General features: G+C 36.5%; 1 protein-coding gene across 1 annotated transcript in view; it reads right to left on the bottom strand.

The window, feature by feature from the left end:
• FAT4 (FAT atypical cadherin 4) overlaps nt 1–14,533 on the bottom strand; it is an 893,394-nt gene that overhangs the window by 315,094 nt on the left and 563,767 nt on the right. The window lies entirely within an intron of this gene.

Below are 14,533 nucleotides of genomic sequence, written 5' to 3'. Positions count from 1 at the left end.
AGAGCAACAATCATAAAATCCAGACCATGCAAAGACTGCTTACTAGTAGAAACTGAAATAAAAAACAATGTAACAATTCAAAGGCTTCTTCACTTTAAAAATAATGTATCTTTGAGTATAAATACTTGAATGGTAACCCTGTTTTTTACTGTAGTTAGAAACCCTTGATAAATGTACTGCAATATAGATTTTGATGACAGCTCTCTGACATTGTACCATCCTGAATCATGCTGCTGCTGTGGTTCATGCTGAGTTACTCATTAACCTGTGGAGTGTACACTATCTACAAACATGATGCTCAGCAACTTAATGTGTTTGCAATCCTTCTATACTGTTACCCATGAATCTCGTTTCTGTATACTTATGTCCATGCCTCAGTCCCCTGAGGTACATACTATGTCTATAAATCCTTCTCATAGCTTTTGGGGCAAACCACAGTTCATTAACATTATGTACAGTCTTGTGTACTGCCTCGTCTGTATCTAGTTACTGAACTGTGCTCAGTTATGAATGTTCTAGTGTAGTCACGGGTTGGTCTTGCAGGGCATTACATTGGCATGGGCTTGTTGTTTTTGATGATGCACTGTTAGAGGAGGTTCCACATGGATGGAGAGTACTATTCCTTCCACATTGTATGTCATCTGTGCACTGGTATCAATCCATTACATCATATAGAAGCCGGCTCCAGTGACACCTGCAGTTAACTTGGACAACATGTTAGCCAGAGTGTGTGGAACATTTCTTTGCATTTGATATGTTATGCAGTATTATACCATGACCCCCCCAAAACGTGCACACTGATTGGCCAGCGTGCACATTGTAAATCGAGTTATACTAATGGAAAAAGGTCCGGTCGCCCGGACTTTTTTCCATTAGTATAACTTTACTTTTAAAACACTGTCTCGCTATGTTAAATGGGTTTAACATAGCGAGACAGCTTTAAAATAAGCAACGGAGATCTCCGTTGCTTATTTTAAAGCTGTCTCGCCATGCTAAACCCATTTAACATAGCAAGACAGGTTTTAAAAAGCAACGGAGAAAGCAAGATCTCCATTGCTTTTTTTACTGTTTTGCTATGTTAAATGGGTTTAACATAGCGAGACAGTTTTAAAATAAGCAACGGACATCTCCCTTGCTTATTTTAAAACTGTCTCGCTATGTTAAACCCATTTAACATAGCAAAACAGTAAAAAGCAACGGAGATCTTGCTTTCTCCGTTGCTTTTGCCCACATCTCTGATGTACTGTGCAGGCGCGCAGTACATCAGAACTGCCGCGGATGCCAGACATCTGCGGAAGGGCGGTAAACAGGCATTATACTATGCCATTATTTAAGAAAAGTAATAGTTTCTTTTCTTAAATAATGTCATGGTATAATAGCAATAACCCACTTCTGGGTGTGGGTAATGCTGTATTTACCCACGGTTGGCTTTGTTTGGTACCGTGGGTAAATCCAGCATTACCCACACCCAGGCATGGGTTATTGCTATATGAACTGTTTGCACTGCAAGATTACTGACCAGGTTAAAATGCTGTGGGTGTCTGGCACCAGTCACTACGCTATTTTTATATATCACAGGATATCTCTAGGAATGAAAACAGAGATGAGATGTCCATAACCAACTTTAGTTCAATTTCATAATGCAGAGTGAAATCTCAGTAGTGACAGTCAACATTAAACAAAAGCACAGACCTAAGACTGTGAATCCCAGAGTTGCCAAAATCGTTCTTTCACTGTACAGGACAGGTTATGGCTGCTTATGTGGCACTACATCCTGTTCTTTTGGCCAGTAAGGTGAAACAGGGCTAGAAATGCACAATGTTTGCAACAGAAATGGCTATCAAAGGAGGAAGGCAACTAGTCATGATAAAATGCATGAGCACATTTAAAAAGAGAAAACAGGTAATGTACTGGGTACATACCTCTCAACTGTCTGCATTTTTGCAGAATGGCCAGATTTTTGCCTCATATTTTTGGTTTGTTCCTCATGCAATTTGTGGTTTCTAGCAACTCATTCAGGGTAACTAAATAATATTAAATAATGAGAGGCATTTGAGTTTCAGATTTTTAGTCCTTCAGAAAATATATAATTAAAAACTGTTATACTAGCAACTTTGTAAGTTTATAGGACCAATATTTAAAATGTGTCCCTATTTTTGGGGTCATTTTCCCCCATTATTTCTGGCTTTGTCCAGATTTCTTGCACTATGAGGTTGAGAGGCATGACTGGGTATCATGCGGATACAGTGTACTAACAGGTGGCAGCTAGGAGAATAAGCCTTAAAGACTACTGAAGGGCATTGGTTAAGAAGCATAATGGGTGCTAGGTAAAAGCAGGAATTTTAGGGCTGAAACAAGGAAATACTCTTTCACAGAGAGACTGGTGAGGTACTGGAATATATTACTTAGGGCACTGGAACAGTGTACATATTTATGGTTGCACAAAAGAGATCAAAAAAGGGAAAATATGGGATAAGGAGGAGGCGTAATTGCACAGGATCACCCAGCAACACACATGTGACCTTGGCAAAGGACATGTTTTTCATCATCATCTCTGTTCATCTGGACAGCTGTTTAGAGGAAACATGGAAATGTAATCATATGACAGTGGGTTAAATAAACAAATACATTACTTAAATGTCAAAATTTTGAAATGTTAAAATTTTGAAATCAAAATACTTTCTCCACAACATTTGTGGAAAGCTGGACTTGCCTACCACTCAACAGGAGCCATGCTAGCGCTGATTTCTGGGTTTTACAAACACCAGAGTGATATTGTTAGTTGACTGGCTATGTACTGGTACAGGTAATGTACATAGTACATGTATGTTATCAGTAGGTATTTTGAGTTCAACATTGTAAAGTTTAAACATTTTGACATGTCAGGATTTAGCATTATGACTTTCAGTATACCACTATTCAATAAGTTGTTACATATCCTATACATATACATATATAATATGTGTGAGCATATACACATTGCGCTCAGAGTCTTCCTTATACTGTATTGTTTGACCTTGTCTGTCCAGTGGATTGCAGTGTGTAAAGCATTCATTTTTTAATTAAATGGTGAAGAAACACTAATTGCAAAGGGATGCTCCCTGCAGTGAAGTATGCAGTTTACAAGGGTTTATTGTGATATTACTATGAGCTTGCAGAGCATAGCTGTACCTAAGATATGCTTTTAGAGGTAACCTTAATGTTTTTGCAAAACTGCATGACTTGTTCATGACAATATTATCAATAAATAGATGCTTTATGAATTGCTTTCATCTTTACTGAATGAAAAGACAATTTTAGCTTATTTTATTAAATTTAGCCTTTACATGCAACTTATACAGTAGACAAACAAAATATATGTGAATTAAAAGAATGGATTTTCTTAACTTCATTGCTCAGTATAAGTGGGATATTCTTTGTGTGTGTAATGCCTCAAGAAATTGATGGCTAGCTGCATGTATCGATACAACCAGCATGCATTCAGGGGGACTGCTATTATGCAACTGACGTTTAACACACAAGACACAATGCATGATATTCATCAACCCTTTTTTAAAGAATGTTGTAATTTTTACAAAATATAACGTCTGACTTAGCATTACCTTCAGTTAACATGAAGGCTCTTTATCATTCTGCTAGCAGTTGATCTACCATTAAGAGCTGCATTAAAGCTTCACCCTTGGTGTGATTTCCATTCCAGCAGTTTTTGTAGACTGGGTGCATCCTATTTAGCCATGTTTTTGTTTACATAATCTACCCCAAGCAGCAGATGCTCCAGGACTCAGTAAGTGCACCTGACTTGTACTTTGTTTGCTGCTTTAACAATGAATAATGTTGCATAAGTTATCCTTATAAAACAATGACAGTGTTTTATCAATGCCTTTTCAATGGTATGTTATGATTTGCTGCCATTTATATATTTTGCCAATGTGGCACCATGTACAAACTTTTCTTTGAACCAGCAGTCATTTACATAGCATAAAACTTTACCACAACTTATGTATTTGTTTGTTAACTAGGTAACTAAACATTTTTTTCCTCAATTCTTTTCATCCATGACCCAAGCAAGCCTTAATACAATATACAATACATAAATTCAGTTAAATATAATCAAATTAACATGCTTTTCAGAGATACGAGGAAACCAGAATACTTCAGGAAATACATGGAACTATACGGACAACATGCAAACTCTGCACAGGCAGTGAATGAAGGTCTAGATTAGACTCCAGAACCTGGAGCTGTTGGGCAAAGATGTGAGCAACGGGGTACCTCTCTGCCATCAGTGAAAATGTGGTGGTCTAAGCAAATTTGGTAACCAGTTAAGAATAGTCCAAGCTGAAGAATTCTGACATGCTCTGTAGTGGATTCCATTACATTTCTGTTTTTATTGCTTTCTCTAAAGTTAAATCTGATTTACACAGCAATAATGCACATATATTGTCATTACATATATCACGGATCAATCTGTGCATCCTGAAAATGGCAACTTTCTGCCAGGCTATGTAGGTTTAGTATATATTCTGATATAATCTCATATTTTCTTGGATTTTAATACTGTTCATCTATTATACATGCATTTGGATTTTTGATTCTAGTTAATGTCAGAATGTTTTGAAAAGACTGGAAACAAGGTTGTTCAGGAACCACAAACTGGACGATATAAAATTGCCTTAGAAATGCATGCAAGCTTTTTATTGCTGTGAAATATTTTTACTGAAAAACACTTAGAAGTTTAAATTATTTCTTTCATTAAACATATGAGCTAACATGTAGTTCATTTTCATATAGTTGACACCAAAATGTAAATATTTCATTTTAATATACCTTAAATACTGCAGTTATAAATGAGTAATCTTGCATCCATTGCACAACCCATTCACAACTATTACCCCCTTGTTATTTCAGAAAAGTATTTCACTAGTAACTTGTTTTTGCCTACCTTATATGCAGTAACTATAGGTTATTATTTATCCAAGTCACCTCTTATTTAAGCACTCATTCTGGTTCAAAAATAATCTGCCTGCCCATTACATCTACTTTGCATAACTTGCTTTCCCCAAAGAGAGTTAATATATTGCCTTTAGTTGCACTCAGATTTTACCTTTGAGATCCCCAGTCATCATTTCATATAGTACTTAAATAAATGTTTTTTATATTCACTGGCACGGTGTTTACTCCACCCAAATTAATTACTGAAGCTTTTATTCATTTCTTTCCTTCCTACCGTGTTTTCTGATCATATTGCCTGAAATTCAAATGTGCTCTTTGTTCACACTCCAACACTTTGGGTCTGACTTTGGCTGCAGATGCACTTTGGAACATTGAATAAGAAATGCTGTGTTAGAAAGAAGTTTTTTGATGTTTCCTTCAGCTCAAGCTACAGAAAAAGGCTGGGTGTGTGTGCACACATATAATGTGCAGATACTCATTAGCCGCTGTATAGCTCCAGACCAGTCTCGCTCAGCAGTCTAGCAATGTATGTAAATGACTGGAACTTTTAAGGAGTTTTTCATATTAGGCAGAACATGCAATGGGATGAGTTCCCGACCTGCGTCTTAACACCAACATGGTTTTCAACCAGTTCTTTGAAGGACAGTTTCTGAACATTATTTTGATTGAGACTGAGAGTGTGGAACAGAATTATAAATAAATTTCCAAGCAATGTACCTGCCATTGGAGGGACACTCCTTCACATCTCCTGTGTAACAGAATGTGTCATCTTCCTCACCCTCATTATAGTCAAAGGCAGAGCTGCTGTAAGGAGATGTTTCCCTTTGCAGTTATCCAGTTTGATTAATCATTTCTTGTCCAAGTTGGATTTTGTGAGTATAGATGCATTCAAGAAAGCATATTCTGTATAACTCATTAACCAGGACTTAACAATACTTACTAGAGTGACAGCACACCAAATTCTGAGGCCCAGAGTCATAAAATTAGACAGGCAGTGAAAGTGGCTCACTTATCTTTTTAACTCATTTAATTGTATCAAAAATATTACCTGACAGCTATTAGTCATGCATCGATCCTTGTGTGCCTAATAAGGCAGTGCTAGGACTTATAGCAATAAAGAGGAATATTGTTGTGCTTCACATGACTTTAGTTTATTATCCATTTATAATTTAAAACATTTGGTTCCTCCTTAAAATTTAATTTCTGACACTGCACATTTTTTGCTACTGTTTGTCTCCCACTGCCTGCCAGTCATCAGTCCTCTGTTGACCAATTCATTTATTTGTTCCCCTTCACTAGCAGTGAAAACTCAAGACAGGACATAATTTAGGCAGTCATCAGAGTTTTTCTTCTTTTTTAGTCCTGGCCTGACAGCCTCATCTAAGAACATGCTACAGCATCCAGCATGCAATTTACATCACTGACAGCAAGTCACTCACTTCTGCCAGTGTCCTCCATCAAGACTGTCCTGAGCCATAGGAGCCAGTGCTCCCCTGGCCTTAATTTTTGCCACATATCCATGGGAGCTGTACCTTGGGACTATGTGTCACAGACACACACATCATCCTGGAGAGAGAAAAGCAAGTGCTTCATCACTCACCCATTGCCATTGCCAGCTCCATCAGGTGCCCAAGTTACTACCTGAACTCAGGTCACCTAGTTCATAACCAGGGGTTTCTCTCTCTATGCCAGTGATACTGGTACACCAAATAACCTTTTTAAAACTATACTAGAACTGGTAAACTAGCTTTCTTCTGCATCATCTTACTAATTCATATCACTGGAATAGTCATCCGATTGGATATTTCAGTTCCACTTAATTACTGGATGCCTTATGTAAAGCATTCAAAGGTTAGAAGCTAGAGACATTTCCATCAAGCCTTACCCTCATTTCCCAAATGGGTGACCATACAGACCTTAGTAAGAAAGTCAATATAAATGGCAGAGATGGTGGGAAGAGTAACAACACAGACGAGTGTGGCAAATGGAGAAGATGCATCATGTTTTCCCTAATAGTGGGAAGCGAAATGAATAGGCAGTGGTAACTTTCATTCTTTTCTGGTACTATTTTCAGTGTTAAAAGTGTGATAAAGTGGTCATTTTTAACTCTTTGGCAGCTTATAGACAACAGACTGTCTGAAATGTCCCTCTAAGGAACAGGTGTAAAAGGTCAGTGGCACACATCCGTGGTAGATCTATATCAATTTCACAAAAACAGATACATCAAGGCCAGTTTTAGCTAACCATCTCATCAATTCTGCATTCTATATTTTTAAGATGGGGAGGCCCCTCAGTATGCCATGCACAAGCTGCTATTATGATAACTTATAACTCTAGCTCTTGGATCACACATGCTCAAGCCTACAGTTTCAAAAGCTGCTAACATGTAATCAATTGGCAAAACTTGAATCAAGGTTTTTTCAGATGGCCCTATTTGTTGGGCAATCACGCATAACCCTGAACTTATTTATATCAACTACACAGTAGCACAACATTGGGAAAAGGAGAAAGTCTTTTAAAGATTACACACTGGTCTCTGGCTCTCAGTTTTTCCACTCTAACAGGAGTAAGAGAGTTTCACTAACTCACACATCAAGGATATGCAGATAATCCCTATAAATGAAAATGCATGCCTGCATTTATAATAATCAGCTGCAGGGTCGGTGCAAAAATGAGGTAAAAATAAATCCTCCATGTACTGACCCACTCAGCAAAATCAGCATTTCTGATAAATTTCTAGTAAGTGTTTATTCACACAGTTTGAAAAATGAACAATCTTCTACCCGTGATTGCAGGCAAATATGGCGTTTACCCATGAGTTACCATCTTCTTGCTCTTTTTGATTCTGCTAGTACCAGGGCTAGAAAACTACCTTGAATGTGTCGTGTTTGCATGTGTGTGTGTGTGTGTGTGTGTGTGTGTGTGTGTGTGTGTGTGTGTGTGTGTGTGTGTGTGTGTGTGCGCATGTGTGTATACATGTGAATGTGCTTAGGCATGTGTGCGTGTATATAAATGTGGATGCATGTGCTCGCATGTGCGTTTGTGCTGCTTTATTCTTTGCTTTGCCTGAGTTGTTCAGTTTTTAAGTCACTTCCCATCAATTTTTCAGTTGTCAACATATGCACATATCACTATACTTAACTAACCAATTATTGTACAGAAAGCACCTGAAAAAGACATTGCTAACATTAACTATTAGATGCACAAAGTTTAGATTGGTATTCCTTGCCAGCATTAAGCCTGAGAGATGTGCTTCATATATTTTTTGGTTTAGTCCACTTCACAGACAAGCATACATCCTGCTATTGAACCCATGTCAGTCCACATACAAAAAAGTACAAAAATCCTACCTCCTACCACCCCCAATCTGTTTTTCTCAGCAGGGGACAAATAGCTTTAGCACATAAATTAAAGTTCCCTTAAGACTGCTGTGCACATAATAAAATTAGTTACAGAGATTCCTACAGTGTTTACACAAAGAGATCTAGGCCCTAAAGGGAAATACAATTGCTGCTCACGCTAAACATAGAGAAAATTTATGTTGACATATTAAACCTGGAGATTATACCGGTAATGTACATGTTACTCTCAAAAGGCACACTGCAAACAGTTTGTTTTCTGCTCCATGCATTAACCAAAAAACATTAAATAAATAATTAAACAATCACATACTTATCCCTCTAGTCATAACATTCGTAATGTAACACATCTTTGAGTGATATTTAGCTGAGTAACTCATAAATAAAACTATGTTTTTTTTTAATTTTGATTCATACTATTCTTGCACTGTAAACTGTAAGGTAATGATATTGTAAATGCTCCTACAATTCCACCTATTTTCCTGTGACTAGGCTGCAATCAAGTATCAGAGCAGGTGACACCACTGACTACTCTGATGTCTATTTACTTTCATTTTAATGTTTGTTAGCTGGCATATCAGAATGATCTAGTAAGAATCCATTTCAACCACAGTATGGGAAGGCAACAAGGTAGAAAAAATGACAAGAATATACTATATGTAGACATTACAGAAGATGATAGCAATATATGTAATGTAAAGCAGCATATATATGGTATTTAAACAGCAGATATACCTCTTACAAAACCTTACCTTACCTACAGCTGTACCCGCTAGCTTTTCCTTCCCAAATATCTCCTTTTCCCTCACTACCTCCAGTCTAACTCCTCTCTGTTCCTATCTTATGTCTCTCCTCCTTTTTTACCCTAACTTACCTCCTCTTATATTTCAACCTCTTCCTTTATTCCTGCTTTATTTCACTACTCTCTCACCCCACCACCTTTTTTCCTACTGCATAAACCTGTTTCAAATCCCTACCACTCTAAATTACTACCCTTCCAAATGCCATCTCACCCTCATTAACTTCACACAACTCTGATAACATCTCCTCTTCATCCTCTGTACAGTTTGACATAGCCCAACCTACTCCTGATTTTTTTTACCTTTTTAATCATTCAAAAACTCCTAACAATATACTTTTGATTATATAGTATCAAATACTAACTAAACTGACATTACTCTTTATGTACCAAATCTACTGTTATTATTTTGCCTATTAAACATGAAACACGAGCTTTTACAACTTTTAATACTTGTCTGTTACCTTCTTAAAGAGTGTTGCTCTAATTTATGCACATACCTTTGAATATTGTTACATTTTACTTGTTTCTAGCCTAAGTATTTTTGTTAATGTATGCATATGGAGCTTTTCTCCCCTGGCTGATAAAAAGGGGCTTTGCATAACATCATTAGACTTTCCTGGTCAACAAAGTCAACAAAAAAATAGCCATGAACTTCATCAGAACTGTTCTGATGAAGTTCACAGCTATTTTTGTTGGACAAAAGCCCTAAAGTATTTGGACATAAACTATATGGAAATAATAAAATAGTTGTGGTTACTGGGCTTGTTTTTTTTCTTGGATTCACCACGGTTTTGGGTTATTGGACAAAAGAGAATTACTAATAGCAACTTTTTCTTACCAACGGGCATCCCTTTCCATATCTAGCCACATAGTTTGAAATGGTTTCAGGATAGCAAGATTAAAATAACGTGTGAATTTTGTAATAATGAGTGAATAGTGATATATTTGTGAAAACCGATTCAGCTCCAGATGGTCATTTCACCTGGGAATATCTTGCTACGTTTAATAGTTGTTCAGGTGTCACATTATCATGCTTGGGGTTTGTGGGAGCTTTTCTCGCACAGAAAAAAAATTCTTCAAAACATTCAGAATATCAGAATATCAGGGTTTTATGTAATGAAAAATATCATCAATGTAGAAATCTTAAGTCTGTTACTCTAGATCTATTACAGATAATATAGTATTCCACTCTATCAATGGGCTCCTACAGTCAAGCTGGAAGAATGGATGTGAAAGACAGGATGATGACAGCTCACTTATCCTGAGGGGCAGCTTTACATTAAAATAGTAGGAAACCCTTGGTATTAAAGGTAGTAAACAAGTGTTTTCAAGTTAATAAGTCAACATTCATTGAATATTAAAAATTAACAACAGTGGAAAGTGTGCCTTTTTAAAATATGTCCATTAAATATATCACTGATTAATATTATCTTGAGTTTTTATGTATATCATAAGAATCATGTTTAGCCAAAATACATTAAACTTTTTATTGAAGATGTGAGTGTGCTAGTTGTATCTATCATGAATAACTTAAATACAACACTACATAAAGTGGTATGCCTACAGGAAAAATAATATAAAGGGATTGGGTGGGGTTAGGAATAACAGAGATTATGTACGTTTCCAAGTAAGTGGAATTAATACCCCACCTCATTCACCCCACTGACATTCCAACATAACACTAAGGTTGTGTGTAATTTCCCTGTGTCATCTCTTTATAGTCGGGACTTCAGGTGAGGGGAGCTTTATTAAACATCTAACAAATTAGTACTCAGCTTAGAAAGTAAAGAAAAACATAGTTTTTCCTCGCCCTTTCATATTTGTGCTATGACCTAACTCAGCTGTGACGGCTTCTGCTTCCTCAGTCCATAATAATATGCATTCAATACTTTAGTGCGCAGTCTAGGAAAAAAGAAAAACATTATTTTGTTCTCTTCTTCTTGAAATATAAAAAATGAAAATGCACAGGAATCTGCTTGTTCCTTTGAAATTATTGTGACTGAGCTCATCAACAAGGTTTTAAGACCACTAGTTTCTTTGTTTTTTACTTCTTAAATACAGGAAACCACAGGCTGTCATCTGCCATACCTCACCTGACTCTTCTAATGTAGATGCTGCATCCCACATAAACTTTATCTATACTAATGATGCTGAAGCATTATCTCCCCTTCCTAAGGTGAAAGTTCCACTTTCTCAAAACTGGCTGAGATCTGAAACAAATAATACCATTCTGTGAAACTTTCCAGCCTTGCCTTTTTACTGTTATCCAGAGTGAGTTGTAACTTTCTTTACAACAAAGAAGAACAGCTCCACAATTTGTCCATGCTCAGTACTTATAAGAAAAAAATACCAGCATCACATGGGCAAACTGCTTACTTTATTAACTCAAACATTTTAAAGTAGAATTTTATATAGACTAAAACGTACAATTCTGCTCTGCTTTTTAAATTTAAAATCCATTTAAACAGTTAAATGTCTTCACAGTGCTAAATGACTCAGAACAGTCCCAGCAGACTCAATTACTTTAGTGGTAGCCTAAAATCATACACTTCTACCCTGCAGACTGTTTATACCTGCAATTTCATTTATGCCAGAAGCCATGCCTTCTCCTCTCCTCATCACGTTTCACATCTGGGGAAGTTTACATGGTTCTTGTACATGTGCTGAATTTTAAGCCGAGCAGAAAGCATACACATTAAAAGTTAAATAAGCAAACATTTATGAGGAGCCAGGAAAACATGCATTAAGTGCATTATAGTGGCAAATTATGGAATATAAATTCAACGCATTTTATTTTATAGTAGTAGAAACACTGATCTTAAAAGAAACTTCATCTGCTGTCTTTAATAGGCATGGTATCTGGAAATTCAGTTTATAACCATTCTAAATAAACTTACAAGCAGTAATTGGACCCACTGGAAAGTTCCCTGATTGGATTATTGGAAAAATGTGTTAAGATATTAAAAAATGGATGTACTATTTAAATTTGATATTCAGGTGATACAGCACATGTATAAAAATGAATTCTGGCAAAATCGGTAGGTTAACTCTAACCCTAACCCTGCTGCTGCTGCACCTAACCTCAACCCTCCCCATTACCTTATAAAACCCCATTTTATAACACTACAAAAAGTCATCACAAACATATCTCATGTAAACACATGTACACAACACTGCATAACCCTTTACCTAGCCATTACTCTAACCCTAACCTGCAAACACTTGCACATACAAACTCTGACCCCTAATGCTGAAATGCTTGATATATCCATGCTTTACCATTCGGAAACAACCATACTTACCTGAACACAAGTAAACTACATGCTCCATATTGAAAGTCAATGTTAATATCATCAACCCTTCCTTCACTCAAAAAAAAAATCATCATATAATAAAAAATGCATATCACATCACTTTCTTGATAAAAACAGGTTCAGCAAAGTGAACTGTAATGTCAGTTCATAAAACTAACCATTCATTGGAACTGATATAGTGAAAAAAACATAACTCTCAATTCAGTCAATTACACAAAAATAGTGCTTCTGCATGGTATGCCCATATGGGAGGGACTGCACCCACCGTACTCCTGCAACTAATTTATACTAACTCTGAGATAGTAATTACCCTTACCTCCCTGTTCCATCATTGAAAATAGTGAAAACTGTTGCAAAAGTATCATGAATCACCACCAAAGCACATTCCAAACACCAGTGTACACACCCCTAGCCAGTTAAGTGACCTTATATAAGAAATTCCTGTCTTACAACTTATTATCTAGTTAACTTTAACATTTGCTTGCAGGTAGAGCATGTGAGTTTATGGTAGCTGGTGTGGATGATGGAGCTTATGTTTGAAGAAAGAGTTATGAACCAGGATAGTCTGGCTATTTTTTTTTAAGTTGAGGCATTTGTTGCAGTTTTAATCTCATAGACCTTTGTGATGAACTAGATATAGGGGGATGGTTCCAATTTATGACAGTAAGGATATTGGCAAACTGCACATATGATCTTTGGTTCCTCAAATGGGGAGATCATCTTTCCTGGGGGACCACCAGAATAATTCAGGGATGGTATGAGAAGCTGTGAGAAACATCATTTACTCTTAAGCACTATATGTGAAGCCTGTTACCCACTTTTGGAGGACTAAGGCCATGCTCTGATGTCTACAAGAGGTTTAAGATTGCCTGTCCAGCATGTGTCAGGCTTAACATGGCAATGCTGAGAATCACTGAGTTATTTCTTTCAGTGCATAATAAACTGATGAGGCTATGATTAGAAAATTCAAACATTCTAGACAAGTACAATAGACTCCAAAAAATGAAGATAAATATGAGTTTTGTGTATTAATACTGAATCATTACCAGACCATCTTACAGTAATCAAAGCAGAACTGAAGGCAAACACAGAATACACTTACCAACAGCTAACCACCTTTGCCCCTTCTTCATCTCCCATTCTAGGGTGCTGTGCTCCTTATGTCTCATCCCTGCTAACCTACACACACACATATATATATATATATATATATATATATATATATATATATATATATATATATATATATATATATATATACATATATATATATATTTTATATATATATATATATATATATATATATATATATATATATATATATATATATATAAAGTCTTTTCCTAGAAGTAATTTTATTACCATGCAAAAAAAGTGTTTTTTTCTCTCTCTTTTTTTGTTACAGTTGTAAATCTGTTGCTCAGTTCTGCATAATGAGCAGTAATACTACCAAGGAAGGGGTATCACTATACCAGCAAATGCCACTCCATTGCCTAACACAAGGCTGCTGTTCCATAGGTTGAACCAATGGAAGCAGCTGGCAATCTGCTGGATCTGTGGTGATGAAACACGTACAAGTGGGATCGCTTACATGTGTACTCTGTACATGGAATACAATTTCTGCCCATTGGAACAAGATCAGATATACTCATCATGTACTGCAAGTTTTGAACCTGTCAGATCCTGACAACATGTACACTGCACATCTGCTGTGTTCCACTGAGTTCCAACAATAATGAATGGGAACCAATACCATTAGTGCAGACATGTGCTAAAATATAACGCAATATAGATACATTAGGAATTTAACTACCACCCTCTTTATACAGTTTACTGTACAAACATGGATAAACTACAGTCTGAACTCTTCATTCAGAATGGCTTTTGTCAGGATCATTGCAGAAGGAAGGTTGTTTCAGATTAACTCACCTACCTGTTTACCAAACAAACATACAAATAAATGCATCTTTCACATCCGTAGATTTTAGCTCTACCTGTATATAGACTTGATGGGGCTCCAAAAACATTCCATACACAACATCTTCCCATTGTAGTAATTCCTCCTGAGTTCAGCTCTGCAAAGTTGTTGCACCATCCAAATTGAG

The sequence above is a fragment of the Protopterus annectens genome, chromosome 2.part0 (genome assembly GCF_019279795.1).
Source record: "Protopterus annectens isolate FY-2018-M chromosome 2.part0, PAN1.0, whole genome shotgun sequence".
NCBI classification, from domain to species: domain Eukaryota; kingdom Metazoa; phylum Chordata; order Ceratodontiformes; family Protopteridae; genus Protopterus; species Protopterus annectens.
Note: the sequence above shows the minus strand (reverse complement) of the source record. Positions and strands in the feature narration are given on the sequence as shown.